The sequence below is a fragment of the Vulpes lagopus genome, chromosome X (assembly GCF_018345385.1).
Source record: "Vulpes lagopus strain Blue_001 chromosome X, ASM1834538v1, whole genome shotgun sequence".
NCBI lineage: Eukaryota > Metazoa > Chordata > Mammalia > Carnivora > Canidae > Vulpes > Vulpes lagopus.
Window position 1 is genome coordinate 119,003,150 of NC_054848.1, and position 12,577 is coordinate 119,015,726.

The 12,577-nt window shown below is 40.8% G+C and overlaps 1 pseudogene; it reads right to left on the reverse strand.

Moving 5' to 3' along the window:
• Window positions 1-355: 355 nt before the first annotated feature.
• On the reverse strand, window positions 356-917 carry LOC121482317 (annotated as a pseudogene).
• Between the last annotated feature and the right edge of the window lie 11,660 nt (window positions 918-12,577).

A 12,577-nucleotide genomic window follows, 5' to 3' on the forward strand; every position in this document is an offset into this window, starting at 1 on the left:
TATTAACTTATTCAATCATTTATTTGTATCACTGTGGACTCATGAATATTTACTGTATACTTTGGGTTATATTCTAATATTACTTTATTTTGTTGCTTAAGTTATTCCACTTTGGCCATTGGGAAGTCTTTCAGTTGACTCCTGTGTCATTTTGACAGGCTCCATCATAGTAGGATTTCGTTTTGTTTCATTTTTTAGCACTTTTTTTTAAAGAGTAAAATTAATATTTTATGGTCACTTATAATCAGATGGTAGCTGGGTATACATTCTTCATACTTGATCTGTCCTTTTTGTAGATAAACAAAATTATAAGTTTTAAATAGCCAGTGGCTGGTTATGTTTTCAGAGAACATAATTAGATTAATTCATTAATGGTGGCTTCAAGTTTTTCCTTATTAGCTCCAGAAAATTCACCCACCTCTTGTCTCCCTTTTTAAAAATTTGAATTCAATTAGCCCTTTTTTAAAAATTGGAAGGATGGGGCCACTGGATGGCTCAGTTGGTTAAGCATCCAACTCTTGATTTTGGCTCAGGTCATGATCTCAGAATTGTGAGATCAAACCCTGTGATGGGCTCTGTGCTTGGTATCGAGCCTGCTTAATACTCTCTCTCTCTCTCTCTCTCTCTCTCTGCCCTTCCCCCACCCACTTCTCTCTCCTTCTTTAAAACAAAAAACAAAAAACTGGAAGGTTGGCATGCATTTGACCTCACATTCTGAAGCAACATCCTGACAGTCATCTACACCTACTTCAATGGATACCACAATTGGAATACTTCCCAGAGAGAGAATGAAAGAAAGACTTGATTATTTTGCAAGGCCCACACCACATGCCTGAGAAGTCAACTACAACCAGTTTATCTCCTGCACTGTTCAAGGCTCCCTAAAAAGCATACTTGCTCTCTATCTACGCCACCATTTTGGCAGCTGGGGACTGACAAGTGATGGTAAGGACTGATGAGAGGGGATCCAAAAATGCCTACTAGCTTACAGAGCATGCAGCCTGCCTTCCCTTTATAGCAACTAGCACTTATTTTTTAAATTTATGTATTTAATTTTTTATTTGGATATAGTTGACACACAAACTAATGGTTGCCAGAGGAAAGGGGGCCTAGGGAATGGACGAAATGGGTAAAGAGAAGTGGGAGGTATCCACTTCTAGTTATGAAATGAATAAGCCACAGGAATAAAACACACAGCATAGAGAATATAGTCAATGACATTGTAATAGTGTGTGATGACAGATGGTGGCTACACCTGTGCTGATCACAGCATAATATATAAACTTGCTGAATCACTATGTTGTACACCGGAAGCTAATGCTTTTGGCACTTTACTTTCTGGTGCTACAAGATACTTGGCTTATCTTATATATTTCCTACCCCAATCCTAGAAGCAACTGTTTCACCAAGGATCTCTTGGTTCTTTTTTTTTTTTTTTTTTTTGATCTCTTGGTTCTTTTTATTGGAGAAAGGTATTAGAAACCAAGACCTAGGTACTAGATGTGCTTACTGTAGAGCACTTTCATTAGTTGCAAATTTACATCTGTTTGATTATTTAATGAATGTCTTTCTCATCCACAAGATGTTCCAGTACAGTATGGACCGTGTATGTTTTTGCTTCTGTTATGTTCCCAGTGCCAAGCACAGGCTCTGTTACATAATATGCATTTAATAAATACTTCCTAGACAAAAGAGGGTTTACATTTCATGGAAATGTCATCCTTTTGGCCACCCAGGAGAGAAATATCAGAGTAATCTAAGTCTCTTCACTCTTCATATACAATCATTAAGTCCCAATAATTTCTAGAATACATTTCCTAATTTCCACTTTACCACTGCACTGATGCAAGTGAATATTTCCTATCTGTGGACAACCACAATAGCATCCCAAGTGGTATCCATGCTTCTAGTTCAAGCTACACTACATATTGGTAGAAATTAACCAGCTAGTTCTAGAATTTATGTGGGAATGTGAAGAATCTGGAAAACCTGAAGCAATATTGAAAAATATAAGCAAGGTTGGAGGATTAACCTTTACCTAACTTCAAGCCTTTATGTAAAGCTGTATTAATCAAGATAGTGTGTTACTGGCATAAGTATTGACCAATATATCACTGTGACAGAATAAAGATCTCAGAATAGATCCACATTTATATAGTCATTTTATTTTTGACAAAAGTGCCAAAGCAACCTAATGAAAAAGGAAAAATATTTTTCAACAAATGGCATTAAACTAACTGCCCATCCATATGAATAAGTGAACTTTGAACCTAGCCTCACATCACACTCAAAAATTAATTTGGCATGGATCAGGGACCTACACATAAAGTGAAATACCATAAATCTTTTAAGGGAAATTGTAGAAGAATATTCTTGCTGCTTGGAGGTAGGCAATTTCTTAGCCAGGATACAGAAAACAGAAGCAATGAGAGAAATTGATAAATTAGACTTCATAAAATTTTAAAACTTCTGCTTATCAAATGACACTGCTAGCAATATTAATGGGTAAAATATATACTGGGGGAAATTATTTTTAAAGACTTATGTTTGATAAGGTACTGGCATCCAGGATATGTAAAGAAATTCTACAACTCAATAATAAAAAGACAGACAACCGAAAATAGGCAAAAAAAGATATACAAATGGCCAATAAGCACATGAAAAATTGCCTATATCATTAGTCATCTTGGAAATGAAAATGAAAAGCATAATGAGATACTACTATACACTCACCGGAATAGTTAAAAATGAAAAGACTGATAATACTAGATATTGATGAGGATGTGGAGAAAGTGAAACCATCACACATTGTTGATAAGAATGTAAAATTTTATAATCACTTTGGGAAAGAGTCTGGTAGTGTATTATAAAACTCAGCATCCCTTACCTTATAACCTAAACATTCAACTGCTAGGTATTTACCAAAGAGCCATGAAAATATATGCCTATAAAAAGACTCATACAAGAATATTCATAGCTGATTTATAAATAGAATAAAACTGGAAGCAACCAAGGTGTCCATCAACAGGACAATAATAAACTGTGTAGACTTATATGTACAAACTGGATACACAAAAGGGATAAACAAGCTGTGGTATATTTATCCAATAGAGCACTGCTTAGCAATAAAAAAGAATTACTGACGCATGCAATAGCATGGATGAATCCCAAAAGCATCATGCTGAGTGAAATAATCTAGACACAAAAGAGTACATTGTTGCTCAGATTCAAATTTCTGCTTTCTCCAGATGGCACTGTAAAAAAGATTACTATTAAACAGTTTAATGCATTTTTCTTTTCTTTTTTTTCATTTTTTTTCTTCTTTTTTCTTTTTTTTGTCTTCTACATGACAAGATCTAAGTTAATTTCCATACCTATCCATTTATCTCAACATATTTTTATGCTGATTTGAGATTCTTTCTTTATTATATTACTAAATATTCATATATTTGAGCCTGCTTTTAGATCTGTTATGTACACTAATCTTTTATGTCACATCTCATAATTATTGTGACTTCAAAATATATTTTAATATTTGTTAGAGCAAGTATCCTCTTATTTGTTTATTAAATATGTTTTTAGCTATATCAATTGTTTATATCCCATATCAGCTTTGGAGTCCTCCTGTCTAGGTTCCTAAAATTCCACTTAGGATTATACTAAATCTGTAGACTGATTTTGGAGAGTTGACATCTCTTTGATAACAAGGATAATGAGGCTTCACATATAGGAATAGGTTCTCTTTCTTCATTTGTTTAAATCTCCCTAAATGACAATAGAATTTTATAGTGTTTTTTGTATAGGTAAAAATTGAAATGGCCAATGAGGCAGAGATTAGTAAGGCAAGGTAGGACCACCAGTCCCAACCTCCTCACTGAGCAGAGAGCTAGCCTGGGAAAAACAAAATACAAGGATCCCTCTCTGTCTCTCTCCATGTGACACCAACCCCTCCCTTCTGGTCGAGCTCCATTGTCTGGTGAGCTGTTCACTAGTCATCATTCTTTCTTCATCTTTATTCCAGAAATTCCTTTGGGGAAAAGGGAAATGTTTTATATCTGCATTATCCAGTACGGTAGCCACTATTGGACATTGCTGATTTGGAACATTGATTTCTAGGTAAGCTTGGGATTTAGGAGGTGTTATGAAGGTTTTGATTAATCATGAGTGCTTGGGCCACCAGACATACAGCACCAGGATATTCTTAGTTGTCTTTAGTCCTAATCCCCATATCTAGTAATTCCATTTATGGACAGGTTCCTCTTGCCCTCTCTTGCTGGCTATAACCTCTGGCTATCTGAGTACTCCTAGGGCAATCCCAGCTCAGTCAGGGAATTCTGATGGCTCTTTAGACAAAGGTCTCTATGCCCCTTAGTTTCGCTTATCTCTTATTAAACCTCGGTGCAGTAAGCCAAGGACTTGGATACTTTCCTTTGCTGAAACCCTCTAACCCGCACATGAAGGGGGAAGCACAGGCTTATCTAGGCCTCTCCGCTGTCATTGCCACATAGGCTGACTAGAAAATGGGAAGAACATCCAAAGCTGATGTAGAAGTCTGCACACTAACATCTGGGTTAAGGCCTGGATTGGGGAATATATACAGCTGCAAGTAATCAAAGCCAGAGCCAAACCACAGGCCAGGAATGACACACGCAGGTTCTGGGATCAGGAAGCCATTGCATAGACTTGGCCAGGAGGGTGGTAGGGGAGGCTAGAAACACAAAACAGTAAGGAAAGAAGGGATTCTGGTACATGCCAATCCACTGGTCATCCATAGTCACTCCAAACAGTGTTGGCCATTTGTTCTAGGAAAGTGCTCACTTGCAAGTCTCCTCAGAAGAGATCAGCTGAGGCCAAAAACCAGATCAGTGGCTGAGGTAGGAGAGGAACCATAAGAACAGCAAAGTTAAGAGGAGATAGGCCACTGATGTGAGATAGAGGCTTCTCGTCACACTCTTTAAAATTTTTGGTGTTTCTCCATTCCTTGGTTCTGCAGGCTCCTGCCTCCAAAGACTTCTTTCCAGTGTTTGATCCAAACAAAAAATAGATGCCTATATCCTAGTCAGACTTAAGTGAGTCTTTCCCATTTCAGAGTTGCTGATCAAGCAACTGCCAAGCCCCAGAGTCCCTATTCCTACTCCATAGGGAAAAAAACCTCACAATTGGGCATTTCCTACAAGGAGCCTAGGGCAGAGTTGTGGTGGAGGACTGATGTTGGGTCTGATTTCACAGCTCATATGGAAAAAAACATTTACATCTGCTTGTTTAGAAATCTGCTTATGTTCTTGGAATATTCTCTTAAAAATGTTCCATTCTGGTGTAATTAAATTAAATCAAGTCCAAATAGTAACAAAAAACAGTTTGAGGAGTAGTGATTGCTAAGGGATCATCATATATTATGGTGATCCCATATATATAAGGGACCAACGTATATTATGAATACCATATACTCTGGTGAGGGCAAGGATCTCAGGTTTGGAGAAGGAACACTTAATCCCTCCTGTTTGGGAAAAAGGCAATCACAGGGTATCATATTGGGAAGTAGTCCATACATGGCCATCTTTCTTTCCCCTTTGGATTCTCTCAGATTCTTTAGAAACAATTGCAGAAATACTATGATGAGAAGAAAATGGCATCTCTGATTAATGATTTCAGTAGAGGGTTGTTAGGGAAGAGCCACAAGAATGATTTCTTCAATAACACAGTTTATGATTGGGGAGGGTGGTGTCAAAGGAGAGATGACCAAGTCATTCTTTTTCCTTAGATTCTTGGTTGAGATAGCAGGAAGTCAAAAATTTGAAGTAAGTTCAGTATAAAGTTGACATTGAAACCAGCAGATGATTAAAGCAAGGGAAAGAGAAGGCAAGTATATGTTGATAATTTTAGACTTAGCAAGGAAGTCTCCTTAAAGAAACTTCTTAGGGACTTGTATTTCTCTAAACCTTGCTCTAAAAAAACAAAACAAAACAAAACAAAACAAAACAAAACAAAACAAAAAAAACCCCCTTGCTCTAATTGTGTATCCCATTTAGTCATTCTAGTTTATGTTGATACTCAGCTGTGTTAATGAAGTGATCTCCTTGTTAGGTTAAAATTGAGGAGTAAATCTTTTTAAGTCTCTTTACTTAGCCATTCTCAAAAAGAGTCTAGCTGTTTTTACTGGAAGGACATGACCAAGGCTCTGATGCTAACTACCTGGTGACTCTGTTCTAATTGTAGGATAATTATAGAGAGGAAAGTCCTCTTAAGATTTGGCTATACAATTTCACATGTAAAATACTGGTGATTCCCAGTGTGCTTGATGAACCTGGAGCCTACTTTAACTTCTTTGTGATGGGGATCTGTGGGGAACACATCCCAGCGAGACTTCTAACCCAGGGAATGTCAGTTGATTTGCCCCATTTCTACCTTTTGGGGGGATTACTGGCTTGCTTGGTTTTGCCTTGGAGATTGGCCCCTTACTGATAAAACACATATGGTCTTGGAGGTCACAGAAGGAAGAGAGACAATAAATTTTCTCTAATTAACTAAAATAAACAAATCTGACCTTTTCTGAATGAAGCTATGAATCTTTAGACAATGATAGCCATTTGGCAGATTAGTCATTGTCAGGTTTGTAAGGGGCCCATCTACCCAGACAGAATAGCTCCTCAATACTAACAAGATGGAGGAATTTGTGCTCAAAGACACTTCCAAGCCCACCTATGCACATTAGCAAGGATTTGATTCCTTGTGTATATTTTCGGGAGAAGGGGGAGAGTAGCAGACAGGGTGGCCATGGCTGGAAAGTTGTCAAAACTCAAAGGCTGCTAGGTCTATAGACATCAAAATTAACCTAACAGTACTAGAGTTCAGAAATGACCAGGAGGCGGGCTGGGGGAAAAATGGGAATAGAAACCACAAATGATGGGTATTTGTCATTTCTAATGGCTGAGTAATATTCCATTGTATACATAAATCACATCTTCTTTATCCACTCATCTTTCGACGGACACCGAGGCTCCTTCCACAGTTGGGCTATTGTGGACATTGCTGCTATGAACATCGGGGTGCAGTTGACAAATACCCACCATCTGCTTCAACGTGGATGGAACTGGAGGGTATTATGCTGAGTGAAGTAAGTCAATCGGAGAAGGACAAACATTATATGTTCTCATTCATTTGGGGAATATAAATAATAGTGAAAGGGAATATAAGGGAAGGGAGAAGAAATGTGTGGGAAATATCAGAAAGGGAGACAGAACATAAAGACTCCTAACTGTGGGAAATGAACTAGGGATAGTGGAAAGGGTGGAGGGCGGGGGGTGGGGGTGAATGTTTGACGGGCACTGAGGGGGGCACTTGACGGGATGAGCACTGGGTGTTATTCTGTATGTTGGCAAATTGAACACCAATAAAAAATAAATTTATTATAAAAAAAAGAAACCACAAATGAGGAGAAAAACATTTAAGGGAGGGTGAGAAGCATAAAAATCAGTAGGATCTTCCCAGAGTGTTCATGGCCTCCCACTCTCCCACTGTCTAGGAGAGAGCTGTCTGGCTGAGGCAGAATTTGGTCTTCCCGGGACCCTGGGGAGACCTACCTAGAGAGCTGCTTTTCTGAGCTGCAGAGGACACGGCCAACCACTCCTTTTGGCTGTAGCCAATTCTGCTTAGGTGGGAAGAAGCCACACTGAAGTTCCATGGAGTATGTCTCCTCAAAGAAATTTCTCCTAACACTTTACATTGCTCAGAAGACTGTGTGAGGCCAGGTCAAGCCAGGGAAATTGGAATGTACTGGTTACCAGTTCTTCCCCATTTCCTGAAGAACAAAGTCCAAGATCCTCAAGTATCCTGAGGCACTCCATGAGCTGTTTCCAAACTATATCTCTAGGTTCATCTGTCACCTCTCCCCTCACTCACAAACCCTTCTCTTCAGTCACATGGATTGACTTGCTGTTTCCCAAACTCATGCTATTGTGCTTTCATTCAAGCTTTCTTTTTTTAAAATCCCTCTGAAAACTACACCTACCCCTCACACATCACTTACCTACTCACCCTTCAAAGCCCAGTCCAAATGTTCGTCCCCCTAACAGGTCTTGTCCAAATCCTGGTCTGGTGCATGTTCCAAATCCAAGTAAAAGGTCTTTTTTCCCTCCTTCCAAACTCTCAATTTTGATTTATGGAGTTCATTTACTTATTTTCCTCTCTTCTTATCCTTTGTACCTTATTCTCTAGAAGGCTGATCTTTTGCTTCCAAGGTAGAATTAAATAACTAACCTTTGTGGGGCACTTTGTAGTTTTCAAAGCACTTTACTATCTGCTACCTAATTGATCTTCATGGTCACCCGTGAATTATCCCCAGTTTAGAGCTGAGGAAACTGGCTCCTATGTGTAGCAACTTGTCCAGGTCAGAGCAATTAAATGGTCAACCAAGGACTAGAGCCCAGACTGTCTGCCTCTAAATCATGTTCTCCCCACTAACAGCAACTGCCACAACAGAAACAACTGCCATGAACATTTATTGACCACTCACTCAGTGCCAGGCACAATGCTATGCACTTCACATAGGTTATCATGTTTTATATTGGCAACAATCTTGTGATGTGGGTAATATTATTATTTCTGGTTTACAGAGGATTTGGAGGTTTGGAGAGCTTGGGCAACTGACTGAAGTTCACATGGCCAATAAGTGGTGGCATTGGCACTTAAGTCCAGGTCTGACAGAAACCATGGAGTCTGGTTGCTTGGAACAACAGTTTCCAAGTTATGCTATCCCTGTGTGCTGGGAAGGGCTGGTGCCTTGGCATTCCCAGCCATGTGTGTGCATCCATCTATTAAACTAGAAGAGCCAGCACTGTCATGTGAGTCAGAAGCTTTGTGCACCAGTCCTGGCCCAGCTATCTCTTCTGGGGAAATCACTGACTGCTCCTGGACTTCAGTTTTTCATTGGTAAAAGGGAAATAATATCTATGTATTTGGGCATTGAAGAAGGGCTGGAGACTCTAGGGCAACTGAATGACTCTTGGCAAGGCTGCTGGTCACATCTTGTTTGTTGGTCAAATTCTATTTAACCTGAACTTCATTCTGTTTCTAAATTGATTTTCCTGAGGCCTTTCCATACTTGTCTGACTCCTATTCACACCCTTATACCCCTTGCCTGCAGGAAGCTTACCTCCTATTTTGAGTTGTATGAGGCCATGCAACATAAATGAGCAAGAACTTGGAACTTGTTGTTCACATACCTGGGCTGGGCCCTGCCTTTCTCCCTTACCAGCCTAGGGATATTTGATTTGTATGAGTTTTATTTCCTTCTTCTATAGAATATGGACGGTAGTTGTACCTTCCTCATGGGCTATTGTTAGAATGACATCAAATAATGCCCGAGGAGCACTCAGCCTGATGCTTGGCATTGAGTATATGCCTAAGAAGTGGTGGTTGCTGATGGTATCATTTCTTCTTTCAATCCTAAAATGTTAGCATTTTCTCCACCTCAATATTTCTTCTCTTCTTTAGTCCTGAGGCCCACCTCTCTCTCTCATTGGCACTTTCACTCCCCTTCCTATACAGTTTCCTGAGGTCCCATCTTTATGAATCATTACCAATCATGCTCCCTTCTCAGCCTCTTTTATTCTATTGACTCTTGCCCTGCAGCCTAGAAAATGCCTGTCCTAGGTTAAGCATATCCTAGTCTCCTGGTACTACTTTGATTTTTCCTTTGCCTTCACCTCAAGTAGAGATTGCCTTCAAAGTCATCACCTCTTTACCCTGGCTTCCTCCTTATCTCCCAGCCATCTGTCTGTCTCCCAGTACTCTCCAGAACTTTATCCCACAATGGACATTCAAGACCTCCTAACTGCCAAATGCTATGTCTCCTTCTTGCTTGCTACTTCTTCAAGCCCTCCATACACAGCTGCTGGCCCCATTATGCTGAGATGAAACTCTGCTTCCTAGCTGCCATCTCTGATATTGTAGGCTTAGTTTTTTCTCTCACCAGACACATCTTGCATTTGGGTTTCCCAGAATGTTTCTGGAAACTACCACGAACAAAGCACTAAGACAGGAATGTTTGCCTCTTCCCAACTCTTTCGACTCCCCTAGCTCCTCTCCTTCCTTCCATCTCCTAACATAAACACTAAGTTCCTGTCCTTGGCCTAGTTCTTCAACACTTTCTCCCCTGGAGATCTCCATAGTCCCACAGGTTGTGTTCATTTCTGTGTGGGTGACTCCCAGGTCCCTATCTTCAGTCCTGTTCATATATGAGCCCTAGATTCCCATCTTCAACTGTTGGATACACTACCAGCTACAAAATTTGTGTCCATCTGATGCAACACTGTCTCCCCCATCAAACCTGCTCTGCCTGCTTAGCCTATATCTGATCATGGTGCCAACAATTTCTCATTGTCAAAGCTTGAGACCTATGAGTCATCTAGGAGAGCTTCCTTTGTGTTTTCCCCTACTAGAAACCAAGTCCTAGGAAATCTGCTCCTGCACTGGAAATTCTCTTCACCCCATTCCTCAAAGCCCACTAACCTTGCCTCATTCAAGCTCTTTCTATTCTCACCTGGATGACAATAGTGGCTCCTACCTGGTCTCATCCAACTTTCTTTCCTCCAAATCCTTCCCCTATTGCAGCAGCCAGAGGGATCTTCTTACAACCTAGACCCAATTAACTTTTTCCCTTGAGGTGTCACCTCTTCTTTAAGAGAAGACACCTTCTCCTAAATTGAAGGGAAATTAAATTTTATATTTTTGTTTAAGATAGAACTTATACAAGGATACCACTGAAAATTGTTCCCCTCTCTCTCTCTCTGTCTCTCTGTCTCTACACTCATCCTCATTTCTAAGCATGAACATAAAGGCAAGGTTAGAATGAGATTTGTCCTAACAATAATTACTGTGTAAGTCCAAACTCCTTAACCTGTGTTAAGAGGCTCTCCATGATTGACTTTTGCCCACCTCTCTCTCCTCACTAAAGGCCACTCTCCCTTCCCTCTGCTGTATTGAGCTCCAGACTCTGACACTCTTGAAGACTCACCATTCTTAGGACATACCTTGCCTTTCCTCTTCCCTCTTCTTTGCTACCTTTTGAAAACATGCCTATCCTGTCAGACAAAAGAGACAATGGGAAAAAAATGAGATTTCTCTGTGGACTGATAGGTCTTTTTTAAAGATTTTATTTATTTATTCATGAGAAACACAGAGAGAGGCAGAGACAGAGGCGGAGGGAGAAGCAGGCTCCCTGCGAGGAACTCGATGTGGGACTCCATCCTGGGACCGCGGGATCATGACCTGAACCGAAGGCAGATGCTCAACTGCTGAGCCACCCAGGTATCCCAATAGGTCTTTTTGTTCCTCAAGCATAACTGTGGCTCCAGAATCAGTGATTGGCAGCCAGAAAGTCAACCATCCCCTCAAGTGCAGCCAGCCTTCTGAGGGATGGGCAGGACCGGGAACACAGACCTGGCACAGGTGGACGGGGCCCTCACTGTGAGTAGGTGACAGAAAGAGTGGCTAAGGAAAGGAGTTGGGAGACCAGGAGGCTAAGGTGGACTTTGCCACCCTTTGCTCCTCTGATGTGTATGTGAACTTGGTGGTTCACCTTCTTCCCTAGACAAGTTACAAGATGCAGAAGGAGGATATGCCTTAAGGTACTAAAGGAGCCTCAACCGTTCAGATCCCAGGTATCCAAGCGATCCTCACCTCAAATATGGGTCTGCTATGGAACCACAAAATCCTTCAACCAGAGGGATTTGCCTCATATAGCCTTTACCTACCTTTTCTCGTCCCTGCTAACCCCCACTAGTCTTACGCTACTGAGAAGGTGGAGGGCAAGGTGCCCTACACAGGCCACCATTACCATCCCTCCTAAGCCCAGCTGTATCTCTACAGGGGGCTCTTTGCAGAGATTATTTATTCCTCTGAGACCTCAAGCAGAGTATCTCCAAAACAGAACCCACCCTGCTTTCCCTCTTCTGCTGCCACTACTGCAAAGTTTTCTGCCTACTGTGTCCCAGGTAGCAATACTTGTGCTACCATCCATCTCATCCCTGGCTCCACACTTGCATCATGCTGTTTCTTACCTCACTGCCTTCACATATGCTGTGCACCTGCTTGCAGTATCTGGACCCTTATCCCTTCAACCAGTCCCCATCAGGACTCAGCTCAGTGGTTAACTCCAGTGAGAATTTTCCCTTTAGCCTTCCCATCTTCTCGAGGCTAGACGTGGAACCCCTCCTCTGTGCTCCATAACAACTAGGCATATCCTATTGTCATTGTCACCTTCCTGTTTGGTTTTTCCACCAGACCTGGAGCTACTCTAGTGCAGACACCGTGTATTATGTAACTCTGGGTCCTTATTACCAAACATGGAGCTCTGTATACATTTGATGCTCACTAAAAGCTAATTAGTATATTTTATGGATTCATAAATCCTAAATGTATTATATAGATTCGTAAATCATCAACTTTTTCCTGGCTCTTATTTTTTTAAGATTTTATTTATTTATTCGAGAGAGAGAGAGAGAGAGAGAGAGAGAGAGAGAGAGAGAGAGAGGCAGAGACACAGGCAGAGGGAGAAGCAGGCTCCATGCAGGGAGCC